Genomic DNA, 14,162 nt, shown 5'->3' on the forward strand with positions numbered 1-14,162 from the left:
GTTGCTTTTTTGATTTCGGCTACTTTGTCCATGTACTAATTCAATCCAACTCTTCGAAGGCTTGTGAGATTGAAGGAAAGCTCACCGGCCGCGGAGATTAGATATGTTAAGACGCAAAAGATTGGCCTTGGGCCTTGGGGCTCTTGGGCTTTGTTTGATCGAGGAGTTGTTTTTGCTAGATTTTTTATTCATTTATTTTGTTTTAAATTTTTATATTTATTTTCATTGTCTAACAGCAATAAAAGTGTATCCCGGCGGAGAGGTGGTGCGGTTGAGACGCCAACTAAAAACTTTCATAAGCTTGGGGTAATGTATGGAAGCACTTTAGGGAGCTGAGCGAAGGGAGTTTATATAGATTGATTCCGCATGCACTAACGGGTGCGATCATACCAGCAATAATGCACCGGATCCCATCAGAACTCCGAAGTTAAGCTTGCTTGGGCGAGAGCAGTACTAGGATGGGTGACCTCCTGGGAAGTCCTCGTGTTGCACCCCTCTTTTTATGTTTTTTTTTTTTTTGTTTCGGTTCATTAAGTTGCTTTTTTGATTTCGGCTACTTTGTCCATGTACTAATTCAATCCAACTCTTCGAAGGCTTGTGAGATTGAAGGAAAGCTCACCGGCCGCGGAGATTAGATATGTTAAGACGCAAAAGATTGGCCTTGGGCCTTGGGGCTCTTGGGCTTTGTTTGATCGAGGAGTTGTTTTTGCTAGATTTTTTATTCATTTATTTTGTTTTAAATTTTTATATTTATTTTCATTTTCTAACAGCAATAAAAGTGTATCCCGGCGGAGAGGTGGTGCGGTTGAGACGCCAACTAAAAACTTTCATAAGCTTGGGGTAATGTATGGAAGCACTTTAGGGAGCTGAGCGAAGGGAGTTTATATAGATTGATTCCGCATGCACTAACGGGTGCGATCATACCAGCAATAATGCACCGGATCCCATCAGAACTCCGAAGTTAAGCTTGCTTGGGCGAGAGCAGTACTAGGATGGGTGACCTCCTGGGAAGTCCTCGTGTTGCACCCCTCTTTTTATGTTTTTTTTTTTTTTGTTTCGGTTCATTAAGTTGCTTTTTTGATTTCGGCTACTTTGTCCATGTACTAATTCAATCCAACTCTTCGAAGGCTTGTGAGATTGAAGGAAAGCTCACCGGCCGCGGAGATTAGATATGTTAAGACGCAAAAGATTGGCCTTGGGCCTTGGGGCTCTTGGGCTTTGTTTGATCGAGGAGTTGTTTTTGCTAGATTTTTTATTCATTTATTTTGTTTTAAATTTTTATATTTATTTTCATTTTCTAACAGCAATAAAAGTGTATCCCGGCGGAGAGGTGGTGCGGTTGAGACGCCAACTAAAAACTTTCATAAGCTTGGGGTAATGTATGGAAGCACTTTAGGGAGCTGAGCGAAGGGAGTTTATATAGATTGATTCCGCATGCACTAACGGGTGCGATCATACCAGCAATAATGCACCGGATCCCATCAGAACTCCGAAGTTAAGCTTGCTTGGGCGAGAGCAGTACTAGGATGGGTGACCTCCTGGGAAGTCCTCGTGTTGCACCCCTCTTTTTATGTTTTTTTTTTTTTTTGTTTCGGTTCATTAAGTTGCTTTTTTGATTTCGGCTACTTTGTCCATGTACTAATTCAATCCAACTCTTCGAAGGCTTGTGAGATTGAAGGAAAGCTCACCGGCCGCGGAGATTAGATATGTTAAGACGCAAAAGATTGGCCTTGGGCCTTGGGGCTCTTGGGCTTTGTTTGATCGAGGAGTTGTTTTTGCTAGATTTTTTATTCATTTATTTTGTTTTAAATTTTTATATTTATTTTCATTTTCTAACAGCAATAAAAGTGTATCCCGGCGGAGAGGTGGTGCGGTTGAGACGCCAACTAAAAACTTTCATAAGCTTGGGGTAATGTATGGAAGCACTTTAGGGAGCTGAGCGAAGGGAGTTTATATAGATTGATTCCGCATACACTAACGGGTGCGATCATACCAGCAATAATGCACCGGATCCCATCAGAACTCCGAAGTTAAGCTTGCTTGGGCGAGAGCAGTACTAGGATGGGTGACCTCCTGGGAAGTCCTCGTGTTGCACCCCTCTTTTTATGTTTTTTTTTTTTTTGTTTCGGTTCATTAAGTTGCTTTTTTGATTTCGGCTACTTTGTCCATGTACTAATTCAATCCAACTCTTCGAAGGCTTGTGAGATTGAAGGAAAGCTCACCGGCCGCGGAGATTAGATATGTTAAGACGCAAAAGATTGGCCTTGGGCCTTGGGGCTCTTGGGCTTTGTTTGATCGAGGAGTTGTTTTTGCTAGATTTTTTATTCATTTATTTTGTTTTAAATTTTTATATTTATTTTCATTGTCTAACAGCAATAAAAGTGTATCCCGGCGGAGAGGTGGTGCGGTTGAGACGCCAACTAAAAACTTTCATAAGCTTGGGGTAATGTATGGAAGCACTTTAGGGAGCTGAGCGAAGGGAGTTTATATAGATTGATTCCGCATGCACTAACGGGTGCGATCATACCAGCAATAATGCACCGGATCCCATCAGAACTCCGAAGTTAAGCTTGCTTGGGCGAGAGCAGTACTAGGATGGGTGACCTCCTGGGAAGTCCTCGTGTTGCACCCCTCTTTTTATGTTTTTTTTTTTTTTGTTTCGGTTCATTAAGTTGCTTTTTTGATTTCGGCTACTTTGTCCATGTACTAATTCAATCCAACTCTTCGAAGGCTTGTGAGATTGAAGGAAAGCTCACCGGCCGCGGAGATTAGATATGTTAAGACGCAAAAGATTGGCCTTGGGCCTTGGGGCTCTTGGGCTTTGTTTGATCGAGGAGTTGTTTTTGCTAGATTTTTTATTCATTTATTTTGTTTTAAATTTTTATATTTATTTTCATTTTCTAACAGCAATAAAAGTGTATCCCGGCGGAGAGGTGGTGCGGTTGAGACGCCAACTAAAAACTTTCATAAGCTTGGGGTAATGTATGGAAGCACTTTAGGGAGCTGAGCGAAGGGAGTTTATATAGATTGATTCCGCATGCACTAACGGGTGCGATCATACCAGCAATAATGCACCGGATCCCATCAGAACTCCGAAGTTAAGCTTGCTTGGGCGAGAGCAGTACTAGGATGGGTGACCTCCTGGGAAGTCCTCGTGTTGCACCCCTCTTTTTATGTTTTTTTTTTTTTTGTTTCGGTTCATTAAGTTGCTTTTTTGATTTCGGCTACTTTGTCCATGTACTAATTCAATCCAACTCTTCGAAGGCTTGTGAGATTGAAGGAAAGCTCACCGGCCGCGGAGATTAGATATGTTAAGACGCAAAAGATTGGCCTTGGGCCTTGGGGCTCTTGGGCTTTGTTTGATCGAGGAGTTGTTTTTGCTAGATTTTTTATTCATTTATTTTGTTTTAAATTTTTATATTTATTTTCATTTTCTAACAGCAATAAAAGTGTATCCCGGCGGAGAGGTGGTGCGGTTGAGACGCCAACTAAAAACTTTCATAAGCTTGGGGTAATGTATGGAAGCACTTTAGGGAGCTGAGCGAAGGGAGTTTATATAGATTGATTCCGCATGCACTAACGGGTGCGATCATACCAGCAATAATGCACCGGATCCCATCAGAACTCCGAAGTTAAGCTTGCTTGGGCGAGAGCAGTACTAGGATGGGTGACCTCCTGGGAAGTCCTCGTGTTGCACCCCTCTTTTTATGTTTTTTTTTTTTTTTGTTTCGGTTCATTAAGTTGCTTTTTTGATTTCGGCTACTTTGTCCATGTACTAATTCAATCCAACTCTTCGAAGGCTTGTGAGATTGAAGGAAAGCTCACCGGCCGCGGAGATTAGATATGTTAAGACGCAAAAGATTGGCCTTGGGCCTTGGGGCTCTTGGGCTTTGTTTGATCGAGGAGTTGTTTTTGCTAGATTTTTTATTCATTTATTTTGTTTTAAATTTTTATATTTATTTTCATTTTCTAACAGCAATAAAAGTGTATCCCGGCGGAGAGGTGGTGCGGTTGAGACGCCAACTAAAAACTTTCATAAGCTTGGGGTAATGTATGGAAGCACTTTAGGGAGCTGAGCGAAGGGAGTTTATATAGATTGATTCCGCATACACTAACGGGTGCGATCATACCAGCAATAATGCACCGGATCCCATCAGAACTCCGAAGTTAAGCTTGCTTGGGCGAGAGCAGTACTAGGATGGGTGACCTCCTGGGAAGTCCTCGTGTTGCACCCCTCTTTTTATGTTTTTTTTTTTTTTGTTTCGGTTCATTAAGTTGCTTTTTTGATTTCGGCTACTTTGTCCATGTACTAATTCAATCCAACTCTTCGAAGGCTTGTGAGATTGAAGGAAAGCTCACCGGCCGCGGAGATTAGATATGTTAAGACGCAAAAGATTGGCCTTGGGCCTTGGGGCTCTTGGGCTTTGTTTGATCGAGGAGTTGTTTTTGCTAGATTTTTTATTCATTTATTTTGTTTTAAATTTTTATATTTATTTTCATTGTCTAACAGCAATAAAAGTGTATCCCGGCGGAGAGGTGGTGCGGTTGAGACGCCAACTAAAAACTTTCATAAGCTTGGGGTAATGTATGGAAGCACTTTAGGGAGCTGAGCGAAGGGAGTTTATATAGATTGATTCCGCATGCACTAACGGGTGCGATCATACCAGCAATAATGCACCGGATCCCATCAGAACTCCGAAGTTAAGCTTGCTTGGGCGAGAGCAGTACTAGGATGGGTGACCTCCTGGGAAGTCCTCGTGTTGCACCCCTCTTTTTATGTTTTTTTTTTTTTTTTGTTTCGGTTCATTAAGTTGCTTTTTTGATTTCGGCTACTTTGTCCATGTACTAATTCAATCCAACTCTTCGAAGGCTTGTGAGATTGAAGGAAAGCTCACCGGCCGCGGAGATTAGATATGTTAAGACGCAAAAGATTGGCCTTGGGCCTTGGGGCTCTTGGGCTTTGTTTGATCGAGGAGTTGTTTTTGCTAGATTTTTTATTCATTTATTTTGTTTTAAATTTTTATATTTATTTTCATTTTCTAACAGCAATAAAAGTGTATCCCGGCGGAGAGGTGGTGCGGTTGAGACGCCAACTAAAAACTTTCATAAGCTTGGGGTAATGTATGGAAGCACTTTAGGGAGCTGAGCGAAGGGAGTTTATATAGATTGATTCCGCATACACTAACGGGTGCGATCATACCAGCAATAATGCACCGGATCCCATCAGAACTCCGAAGTTAAGCTTGCTTGGGCGAGAGCAGTACTAGGATGGGTGACCTCCTGGGAAGTCCTCGTGTTGCACCCCTCTTTTTATGTTTTTTTTTTTTTTTTGTTTCGGTTCATTAAGTTGCTTTTTTGATTTCGGCTACTTTGTCCATGTACTAATTCAATCCAACTCTTCGAAGGCTTGTGAGATTGAAGGAAAGCTCACCGGCCGCGGAGATTAGATATGTTAAGACGCAAAAGATTGGCCTTGGGCCTTGGGGCTCTTGGGCTTTGTTTGATCGAGGAGTTGTTTTTGCTAGATTTTTTATTCATTTATTTTGTTTTAAATTTTTATATTTATTTTCATTTTCTAACAGCAATAAAAGTGTATCCCGGCGGAGAGGTGGTGCGGTTGAGACGCCAACTAAAAACTTTCATAAGCTTGGGGTAATGTATGGAAGCACTTTAGGGAGCTGAGCGAAGGGAGTTTATATAGATTGATTCCGCATACACTAACGGGTGCGATCATACCAGCAATAATGCACCGGATCCCATCAGAACTCCGAAGTTAAGCTTGCTTGGGCGAGAGCAGTACTAGGATGGGTGACCTCTTGGGAAGTCCTCGTGTTGCACCCCTCTTTTTATGTTTTTTTTTTTTTTTTGTTTCGGTTCATTAAGTTGCTTTTTTGATTTCGGCTACTTTGTCCATGTACTAATTCAATCCAACTCTTCGAAGGCTTGTGAGATTGAAGGAAAGCTCACCGGCCGCGGAGATTAGATATGTTAAGACGCAAAAGATTGGCCTTGGGCCTTGGGGCTCTTGGGCTTTGTTTGATCGAGGAGTTGTTTTTGCTAGATTTTTTATTCATTTATTTTGTTTTAAATTTTTATATTTATTTTCATTTTCTAACAGCAATAAAAGTGTATCCCGGCGGAGAGGTGGTGCGGTTGAGACGCCAACTAAAAACTTTCATAAGCTTGGGGTAATGTATGGAAGCACTTTAGGGAGCTGAGCGAAGGGAGTTTATATAGATTGATTCCGCATACACTAACGGGTGCGATCATACCAGCAATAATGCACCGGATCCCATCAGAACTCCGAAGTTAAGCTTGCTTGGGCGAGAGCAGTACTAGGATGGGTGACCTCCTGGGAAGTCCTCGTGTTGCACCCCTCTTTTTATGTTTTTTTTTTTTTTTTGTTTCGGTTCATTAAGTTGCTTTTTTGATTTCGGCTACTTTGTCCATGTACTAATTCAATCCAACTCTTCGAAGGCTTGTGAGATTGAAGGAAAGCTCACCGGCCGCGGAGATTAGATATGTTAAGACGCAAAAGATTGGCCTTGGGCCTTGGGGCTCTTGGGCTTTGTTTGATCGAGGAGTTGTTTTTGCTAGATTTTTTATTCATTTATTTTGTTTTAAATTTTTATATTTATTTTCATTTTCTAACAGCAATAAAAGTGTATCCCGGCGGAGAGGTGGTGCGGTTGAGACGCCAACTAAAAACTTTCATAAGCTTGGGGTAATGTATGGAAGCACTTTAGGGAGCTGAGCGAAGGGAGTTTATATAGATTGATTCCGCATACACTAACGGGTGCGATCATACCAGCAATAATGCACCGGATCCCATCAGAACTCCGAAGTTAAGCTTGCTTGGGCGAGAGCAGTACTAGGATGGGTGACCTCCTGGGAAGTCCTCGTGTTGCACCCCTCTTTTTATGTTTTTTTTTTTTTTTTTGTTTCGGTTCATTAAGTTGCTTTTTTGATTTCGGCTACTTTGTCCATGTACTAATTCAATCCAACTCTTCGAAGGCTTGTGAGATTGAAGGAAAGCTCACCGGCCGCGGAGATTAGATATGTTAAGACGCAAAAGATTGGCCTTGGGCCTTGGGGCTCTTGGGCTTTGTTTGATCGAGGAGTTGTTTTTGCTAGATTTTTTATTCATTTATTTTGTTTTAAATTTTTATATTTATTTTCATTTTCTAACAGCAATAAAAGTGTATCCCGGCGGAGAGGTGGTGCGGTTGAGACGCCAACTAAAAACTTTCATAAGCTTGGGGTAATGTATGGAAGCACTTTAGGGAGCTGAGCGAAGGGAGTTTATATAGATTGATTCCGCATACACTAACGGGTGCGATCATACCAGCAATAATGCACCGGATCCCATCAGAACTCCGAAGTTAAGCTTGCTTGGGCGAGAGCAGTACTAGGATGGGTGACCTCCTGGGAAGTCCTCGTGTTGCACCCCTCTTTTTATGTTTTTTTTTTTTTTTTTGTTTCGGTTCATTAAGTTGCTTTTTTGATTTCGGCTACTTTGTCCATGTACTAATTCAATCCAACTCTTCGAAGGCTTGTGAGATTGAAGGAAAGCTCACCGGCCGCGGAGATTAGATATGTTAAGACGCAAAAGATTGGCCTTGGGCCTTGGGGCTCTTGGGCTTTGTTTGATCGAGGAGTTGTTTTTGCTAGATTTTTTATTCATTTATTTTGTTTTAAATTTTTATATTTATTTTCATTTTCTAACAGCAATAAAAGTGTATCCCGGCGGAGAGGTGGTGCGGTTGAGACGCCAACTAAAAACTTTCATAAGCTTGGGGTAATGTATGGAAGCACTTTAGGGAGCTGAGCGAAGGGAGTTTATATAGATTGATTCCGCATACACTAACGGGTGCGATCATACCAGCAATAATGCACCGGATCCCATCAGAACTCCGAAGTTAAGCTTGCTTGGGCGAGAGCAGTACTAGGATGGGTGACCTCCTGGGAAGTCCTCGTGTTGCACCCCTCTTTTTATGTTTTTTTTTTTTTTTTTGTTTCGGTTCATTAAGTTGCTTTTTTGATTTCGGCTACTTTGTCCATGTACTAATTCAATCCAACTCTTCGAAGGCTTGTGAGATTGAAGGAAAGCTCACCGGCCGCGGAGATTAGATATGTTAAGACGCAAAAGATTGGCCTTGGGCCTTGGGGCTCTTGGGCTTTGTTTGATCGAGGAGTTGTTTTTGCTAGATTTTTTATTCATTTATTTTGTTTTAAATTTTTATATTTATTTTCATTTTCTAACAGCAATAAAAGTGTATCCCGGCGGAGAGGTGGTGCGGTTGAGACGCCAACTAAAAACTTTCATAAGCTTGGGGTAATGTATGGAAGCACTTTAGGGAGCTGAGCGAAGGGAGTTTATATAGATTGATTCCGCATACACTAACGGGTGCGATCATACCAGCAATAATGCACCGGATCCCATCAGAACTCCGAAGTTAAGCTTGCTTGGGCGAGAGCAGTACTAGGATGGGTGACCTCCTGGGAAGTCCTCGTGTTGCACCCCTCTTTTTATGTTTTTTTTTTTTTTTTTTTGTTTCGGTTCATTAAGTTGTTTTTTTGATTTCGGCTACTTTGTCCATGTACTAATTCAATCCAACTCTTCGAAGGCTTGTGAGATTGAAGGAAAGCTCACCGGCCGCGGAGATTAGATATGTTAAGACGCAAAAGATTGGCCTTGGGCCTTGGGGCTCTTGGGCTTTGTTTGATCGAGGAGTTGTTTTTGCTAGATTTTTTATTCATTTATTTTGTTTTAAATTTTTATATTTATTTTCATTTTCTAACAGCAATAAAAGTGTATCCCGGCGGAGAGGTGGTGCGGTTGAGACGCCAACTAAAAACTTTCATAAGCTTGGGGTAATGTATGGAAGCACTTTAGGGAGCTGAGCGAAGGGAGTTTATATAGATTGATTCCGCATACACTAACGGGTGCGATCATACAAGCAATAATGCACCGGATCCCATCAGAACTCCGAAGTTAAGCTTGCTTGGGCGAGAGCAGTACTAGGATGGGTGACCTCCTGGGAAGTCCTCGTGTTGCACCCCTCTTTTTATGTTTTTTTTTTTTTTTTGTTTCGGTTCATTAAGTTGCTTTTTTGATTTCGGCTACTTTGTCCATGTACTAATTCAATCCAACTCTTCGAAGGCTTGTGAGATTGAAGGAAAGCTCACCGGCCGCGGAGATTAGATATGTTAAGACGCAAAAGATTGGCCTTGGGCCTTGGGGCTCTTGGGCTTTGTTTGATCGAGGAGTTGTTTTTGCTAGATTTTTTATTCATTTATTTTGTTTTAAATTTTTATATTTATTTTCATTTTCTAACAGCAATAAAAGTGTATCCCGGCGGAGAGGTGGTGCGGTTGAGACGCCAACTAAAAACTTTCATAAGCTTGGGGTAATGTATGGAAGCACTTTAGGGAGCTGAGCGAAGGGAGTTTATATAGATTGATTCCGCATACACTAACGGGTGCGATCATACCAGCAATAATGCATCGGATCCCATCAGAACTCCGAAGTTAAGCTTGCTTGGGCGAGAGCAGTACTAGGATGGGTGACCTCCTGGGAAGTCCTCGTGTTGCACCCCTCTTTTTATGTTTTTTTTTTTTTTTTTGTTTCGGTTCATTAAGTTGCTTTTTTGATTTCGGCTACTTTGTCCATGTACTAATTCAATCCAACTCTTCGAAGGCTTGTGAGATTGAAGGAAAGCTCACCGGCCGCGGAGATTAGATATGTTAAGACGCAAAAGATTGGCCTTGGGCCTTGGGGCTCTTGGGCTTTGTTTGATCGAGGAGTTGTTTTTGCTAGATTTTTTATTCATTTATTTTGTTTTAAATTTTTATATTTATTTTCATTTTCTAACAGCAATAAAAGTGTATCCCGGCGGAGAGGTGGTGCGGTTGAGACGCCAACTAAAAACTTTCATAAGCTTGGGGTAATGTATGGAAGCACTTTAGGGAGCTGAGCGAAGGGAGTTTATATAGATTGATTCCGCATACACTAACGGGTGCGATCATACCAGCAATAATGCATCGGATCCCATCAGAACTCCGAAGTTAAGCTTGCTTGGGCGAGAGCAGTACTAGGATGGGTGACCTCCTGGGAAGTCCTCGTGTTGCACCCCTCTTTTTATGTTTTTTTTTTTTTTTTTGTTTCGGTTCATTAAGTTGCTTTTTTGATTTCGGCTACTTTGTCCATGTACTAATTCAATCCAACTCTTCGAAGGCTTGTGAGATTGAAGGAAAGCTCACCGGCCGCGGAGATTAGATATGTTAAGACGCAAAAGATTGGCCTTGGGCCTTGGGGCTCTTGGGCTTTGTTTGATCGAGGAGTTGTTTTTGCTAGATTTTTTATTCATTTATTTTGTTTTAAATTTTTATATTTATTTTCATTTTCTAACAGCAATAAAAGTGTATCCCGGCGGAGAGGTGGTGCGGTTGATACGCCAACTAAAAACTTTCATAAGCTTGGGGTAATGTATGGAAGCACTTTAGGGAGCTGAGCGAAGGGAGTTTATATAGATTGATTCCGCATACACTAACGGGTGCGATCATACCATCAATAATGCACCGGATCCCATCAGAACTCCGAAGTTAAGCTTGCTTGGGCGAGAGCAGTACTGGGATGGGTGACCTCCTGGGAAGTCCTCGTGTTGCACCCCTCTTTTTATGTTTTTTTTTTTTTTTTTGTTTCGGTTCATTAAGTTGCTTTTTTGATTTCGGCTACTTTGTCCATGTACTAATTCAATCCAACTCTTCGAAGGCTTGTGAGATTGAAGGAAAGCTCACCGGCCGCGGAGATTAGATATGTTAAGACGCAAAAGATTGGCCTTGGGCCTTGGGGCTCTTGGGCTTTGTTTGATCGAGGAGTTGTTTTTGCTAGATTTTTTATTCATTTATTTTGTTTTAAATTTTTATATTTATTTTCATTTTCTAACAGCAATAAAAGTGTATCCCGGCGGAGAGGTGGTGCGGTTGAGACGCCAACTAAAAACTTTCATAAGCTTGGGGTAATGTATGGAAGCACTTTAGGGAGCTGAGCGAAGGGAGTTTATATAGATTGATTCCGCATACACTAACGGGTGCGATCATACCAGCAATAATGCACCGGATCCCATCAGAACTCCGAAGTTAAGCTTGCTTGGGCGAGAGCAGTACTGGGATGGGTGACCTCCTGGGAAGTCCTCGTGTTGCACCCCTCTTTTTATGTTTTTTTTTTTTTTTTTGTTTCGGTTCATTAAGTTGCTTTTTTGATTTCGGCTACTTTGTCCATGTACTAATTCAATCCAACTCTTCGAAGGCTTGTGAGATTGAAGGAAAGCTCACCGGCCGCGGAGATTAGATATGTTAAGACGCAAAAGATTGGCCTTGGGCCTTGGGGCTCTTGGGCTTTGTTTGATCGAGGAGTTGTTTTTGCTAGATTTTTTATTCATTTATTTTGTTTTAAATTTTTATATTTATTTTCATTTTCTAACAGCAATAAAAGTGTATCCCGGCGGAGAGGTGGTGCGGTTGAGACGCCAACTAAAAACTTTCATAAGCTTGGGGTAATGTATGGAAGCACTTTAGGGAGCTGAGCGAAGGGAGTTTATATAGATTGATTCCGCATACACTAACGGGTGCGATCATACCAGCAATAATGCACCGGATCCCATCAGAACTCCGAAGTTAAGCTTGCTTGGGCGAGAGCAGTACTAGGATGGGTGACCTCCTGGGAAGTCCTCGTGTTGCACCCCTCTTTTTATGTTTTTTTTTTTTTTTTGTTTCGGTTCATTAAGTTGCTTTTTTGATTTCGGCTACTTTGTCCATGTACTAATTCAATCCAACTCTTCGAAGGCTTGTGAGATTGAAGGAAAGCTCACCGGCCGCGGAGATTAGATATGTTAAGACGCAAAAGATTGGCCTTGGGCCTTGGGGCTCTTGGGCTTTGTTTGATCGAGGAGTTGTTTTTGCTAGATTTTTTATTCATTTATTTTGTTTTAAATTTTTATATTTATTTTCATTTTCTAACAGCAATAAAAGTGTATCCCGGCGGAGAGGTGGTGCGGTTGAGACGCCAACTAAAAACTTTCATAAGCTTGGGGTAATGTATGGAAGCACTTTAGGGAGCTGAGCGAAGGGAGTTTATATAGATTGATTCCGCATACACTAACGGGTGCGATCATACCAGCAATAATGCACCGGATCCCATCAGAACTCCGAAGTTAAGCTTGCTTGGGCGAGAGCAGTACTAGGATGGGTGACCTCCTGGGAAGTCCTCGTGTTGCACCCCTCTTTTTATGTTTTTTTTTTTTTTTTTGTTTCGGTTCATTAAGTTGCTTTTTGTGATTTCGGCTACTTTGTCCATGTACTAATTCAATCCAACTCTTCGAAGGCTTGTGAGATTGAAGGAAAGCTCACCGGCCGCGGAGATTAGATATGTTAAGACGCAAAAGATTGGCCTTGGGCCTTGGGGCTCTTGGGCTTTGTTTGATCGAGGAGTTGTTTTTGCTAGATTTTTTTTTCATTTATTTTGTTTTAAATTTTTATATTTATTTTCATTTTCTAACAGCAATAAAAGTGTATCCCGGCGGAGAGGTGGTGCGGTTGAGACGCCAACTAAAAACTTTCATAAGCTTGGGGTAATGTATGGAAGCACTTTAGGGAGCTGAGCGAAGGGAGTTTATATAGATTGATTCCGCATACACTAACGGGTGCGATCATACCAGCAATAATGCACCGGATCCCATCAGAACTCCGAAGTTAAGCTTGCTTGGGCGAGAGCAGTACTAGGATGGGTGACCTCCTGGGAAGTCCTCGTGTTGCACCCCTCTTTTTATGTTTTTTTTTTTTTTTTGTTTCGGTTCATTAAGTTGCTTTTTTGATTTCGGCTACTTTGTCCATGTACTAAGTCAATCCAACTCTTCGAAGGCTTGTGAGATTGAAGGAAAGCTCACCGGCCGCGGAGATTAGATATGTTAAGACGCAAAAGATTGGCCTTGGGCCTTGGGGCTCTTGGGCTTTGTTTGATCGAGGAGTTGTTTTTGCTAGATTTTTTATTCATTTATTTTGTTTTAAATTTTTATATTTATTTTCATTTTCTAACAGCAATAAAAGTGTATCCCGGCGGAGAGGTGGTGCGGTTGAGACGCCAACTAAAAACTTTCATAAGCTTGGGGTAATGTATGGAAGCACTTTAGGGAGCTGAGCGAAGGGAGTTTATATAGATTGATTCCGCATACACTAACGGGTGCGATCATACCAGCAATAATGCACCGGATCCCATCAGAACTCCGAAGTTAAGCTTGCTTGGGCGAGAGCAGTACTAGGATGGGTGACCTCCTGGGAAGTCCTCGTGTTGCACCCCTCTTTTTATGTTTTTTTTTTTTTTTTTGTTTCGGTTCATTAAGTTGCTTTTTTGATTTCGGCTACTTTGTCCATGTACTAATTCAATCCAACTCTTCGAAGGCTTGTGAGATTGAAGGAAAGCTCACCGGCCGCGGAGATTAGATATGTTAAGACGCAAAAGATTGGCCTTGGGCCTTGGGGCTCTTGGGCTTTGTTTGATCGAGGAGTTGTTTTTGCTAGATTTTTTATTCATTTATTTTGTTTTAAATTTTTATATTTATTTTCATTTTCTAACAGCAATAAAAGTGTATCCCGGCGGAGAGGTGGTGCGGTTGAGACGCCAACTAAAAACTTTCATAAGCTTGGGGTAATGTATGGAAGCACTTTAGGGAGCTGAGCGAAGGGAGTTTATATAGATTGATTCCGCATACACTAACGGGTGCGATCATACCAGCAATAATGCACCGGATCCCATCAGAACTCCGAAGTTAAGCTTGCTTGGGCGAGAGCAGTACTAGGATGGGTGACCTCCTGGGAAGTCCTCGTGTTGCACCCCTCTTTTTATGTTTTTTTTTTTTTTTTGTTTCGGTTCATTAAGTTGCTTTTTTGATTTCGGCTACTTTGTCCATGTACTAATTCAATCCAACTCTTCGAAGGCTTGTGAGATTGAAGGAAAGCTCACCGGCCGCGGAGATTAGATATGTTAAGACGCAAAAGATTGGCCTTGGGCCTTGGGGCTCTTGGGCTTTGTTTGATCGAGGAGTTGTTTTTGCTAGATTTTTTATTCATTTATTTTGTTTTAAATTTTTATATTTATTTTCATT

General features: G+C 41.6%; 26 non-coding genes across 26 annotated transcripts; all 26 read left to right on the forward strand.

Annotated features, from left to right (window-relative positions):
• Window positions 1-376: 376 nt before the first annotated feature.
• LOC133719469 (5S ribosomal RNA) lies at window positions 377-495 on the forward strand. The gene has a single exon (XR_009851184.1). It is a non-coding gene; the product is annotated as a 5S ribosomal RNA (ribosomal RNA).
• Window positions 496-910: 415 nt separating this feature from the next.
• Window positions 911-1,029, forward strand: LOC133719481 (5S ribosomal RNA). Its single transcript, XR_009851196.1, has one exon. It is a non-coding gene; the product is annotated as a 5S ribosomal RNA (ribosomal RNA).
• A 415-nt stretch (window positions 1,030-1,444) lies between these two features.
• On the forward strand, window positions 1,445-1,563 carry LOC133719492 (5S ribosomal RNA). Its single transcript, XR_009851207.1, has one exon. It is a non-coding gene; the product is annotated as a 5S ribosomal RNA (ribosomal RNA).
• Window positions 1,564-1,979: 416 nt separating this feature from the next.
• Window positions 1,980-2,098, forward strand: LOC133719504 (5S ribosomal RNA). The gene has a single exon (XR_009851218.1). It is a non-coding gene; the product is annotated as a 5S ribosomal RNA (ribosomal RNA).
• A 415-nt stretch (window positions 2,099-2,513) lies between these two features.
• On the forward strand, window positions 2,514-2,632 carry LOC133719515 (5S ribosomal RNA). The gene has a single exon (XR_009851229.1). It is a non-coding gene; the product is annotated as a 5S ribosomal RNA (ribosomal RNA).
• Window positions 2,633-3,047: 415 nt separating this feature from the next.
• Window positions 3,048-3,166, forward strand: LOC133719527 (5S ribosomal RNA). The gene has a single exon (XR_009851240.1). It is a non-coding gene; the product is annotated as a 5S ribosomal RNA (ribosomal RNA).
• Window positions 3,167-3,581: 415 nt separating this feature from the next.
• Window positions 3,582-3,700, forward strand: LOC133719539 (5S ribosomal RNA). The gene has a single exon (XR_009851251.1). It is a non-coding gene; the product is annotated as a 5S ribosomal RNA (ribosomal RNA).
• Window positions 3,701-4,116: 416 nt separating this feature from the next.
• LOC133719550 (5S ribosomal RNA) lies at window positions 4,117-4,235 on the forward strand. Its single transcript, XR_009851264.1, has one exon. It is a non-coding gene; the product is annotated as a 5S ribosomal RNA (ribosomal RNA).
• A 415-nt stretch (window positions 4,236-4,650) lies between these two features.
• LOC133719561 (5S ribosomal RNA) lies at window positions 4,651-4,769 on the forward strand. Its single transcript, XR_009851277.1, has one exon. It is a non-coding gene; the product is annotated as a 5S ribosomal RNA (ribosomal RNA).
• A 417-nt stretch (window positions 4,770-5,186) lies between these two features.
• LOC133719572 (5S ribosomal RNA) lies at window positions 5,187-5,305 on the forward strand. The gene has a single exon (XR_009851291.1). It is a non-coding gene; the product is annotated as a 5S ribosomal RNA (ribosomal RNA).
• Window positions 5,306-5,722: 417 nt separating this feature from the next.
• Window positions 5,723-5,841, forward strand: LOC133719592 (5S ribosomal RNA). The gene has a single exon (XR_009851315.1). It is a non-coding gene; the product is annotated as a 5S ribosomal RNA (ribosomal RNA).
• A 417-nt stretch (window positions 5,842-6,258) lies between these two features.
• Window positions 6,259-6,377, forward strand: LOC133719584 (5S ribosomal RNA). Its single transcript, XR_009851305.1, has one exon. It is a non-coding gene; the product is annotated as a 5S ribosomal RNA (ribosomal RNA).
• A 417-nt stretch (window positions 6,378-6,794) lies between these two features.
• Window positions 6,795-6,913, forward strand: LOC133719595 (5S ribosomal RNA). The gene has a single exon (XR_009851318.1). It is a non-coding gene; the product is annotated as a 5S ribosomal RNA (ribosomal RNA).
• A 418-nt stretch (window positions 6,914-7,331) lies between these two features.
• On the forward strand, window positions 7,332-7,450 carry LOC133719606 (5S ribosomal RNA). The gene has a single exon (XR_009851331.1). It is a non-coding gene; the product is annotated as a 5S ribosomal RNA (ribosomal RNA).
• A 418-nt stretch (window positions 7,451-7,868) lies between these two features.
• LOC133719617 (5S ribosomal RNA) lies at window positions 7,869-7,987 on the forward strand. The gene has a single exon (XR_009851345.1). It is a non-coding gene; the product is annotated as a 5S ribosomal RNA (ribosomal RNA).
• A 418-nt stretch (window positions 7,988-8,405) lies between these two features.
• Window positions 8,406-8,524, forward strand: LOC133719628 (5S ribosomal RNA). The gene has a single exon (XR_009851358.1). It is a non-coding gene; the product is annotated as a 5S ribosomal RNA (ribosomal RNA).
• A 420-nt stretch (window positions 8,525-8,944) lies between these two features.
• On the forward strand, window positions 8,945-9,063 carry LOC133719024 (5S ribosomal RNA). The gene has a single exon (XR_009850758.1). It is a non-coding gene; the product is annotated as a 5S ribosomal RNA (ribosomal RNA).
• Window positions 9,064-9,480: 417 nt separating this feature from the next.
• On the forward strand, window positions 9,481-9,599 carry LOC133718950 (5S ribosomal RNA). The gene has a single exon (XR_009850689.1). It is a non-coding gene; the product is annotated as a 5S ribosomal RNA (ribosomal RNA).
• Window positions 9,600-10,017: 418 nt separating this feature from the next.
• Window positions 10,018-10,136, forward strand: LOC133718951 (5S ribosomal RNA). Its single transcript, XR_009850690.1, has one exon. It is a non-coding gene; the product is annotated as a 5S ribosomal RNA (ribosomal RNA).
• A 418-nt stretch (window positions 10,137-10,554) lies between these two features.
• Window positions 10,555-10,673, forward strand: LOC133719029 (5S ribosomal RNA). The gene has a single exon (XR_009850762.1). It is a non-coding gene; the product is annotated as a 5S ribosomal RNA (ribosomal RNA).
• Window positions 10,674-11,091: 418 nt separating this feature from the next.
• Window positions 11,092-11,210, forward strand: LOC133719583 (5S ribosomal RNA). The gene has a single exon (XR_009851304.1). It is a non-coding gene; the product is annotated as a 5S ribosomal RNA (ribosomal RNA).
• Window positions 11,211-11,628: 418 nt separating this feature from the next.
• Window positions 11,629-11,747, forward strand: LOC133718932 (5S ribosomal RNA). The gene has a single exon (XR_009850672.1). It is a non-coding gene; the product is annotated as a 5S ribosomal RNA (ribosomal RNA).
• A 417-nt stretch (window positions 11,748-12,164) lies between these two features.
• LOC133718943 (5S ribosomal RNA) lies at window positions 12,165-12,283 on the forward strand. Its single transcript, XR_009850683.1, has one exon. It is a non-coding gene; the product is annotated as a 5S ribosomal RNA (ribosomal RNA).
• A 419-nt stretch (window positions 12,284-12,702) lies between these two features.
• On the forward strand, window positions 12,703-12,821 carry LOC133718956 (5S ribosomal RNA). The gene has a single exon (XR_009850694.1). It is a non-coding gene; the product is annotated as a 5S ribosomal RNA (ribosomal RNA).
• A 417-nt stretch (window positions 12,822-13,238) lies between these two features.
• On the forward strand, window positions 13,239-13,357 carry LOC133718968 (5S ribosomal RNA). The gene has a single exon (XR_009850705.1). It is a non-coding gene; the product is annotated as a 5S ribosomal RNA (ribosomal RNA).
• Window positions 13,358-13,775: 418 nt separating this feature from the next.
• LOC133718980 (5S ribosomal RNA) lies at window positions 13,776-13,894 on the forward strand. Its single transcript, XR_009850716.1, has one exon. It is a non-coding gene; the product is annotated as a 5S ribosomal RNA (ribosomal RNA).
• Window positions 13,895-14,162: the final 268 nt, after the last annotated feature.

The sequence above is a fragment of the Rosa rugosa genome, chromosome 6 (genome assembly GCF_958449725.1).
Source record: "Rosa rugosa chromosome 6, drRosRugo1.1, whole genome shotgun sequence".
Classification (NCBI taxonomy): Eukaryota; Viridiplantae; Streptophyta; class Magnoliopsida; order Rosales; family Rosaceae; genus Rosa; species Rosa rugosa.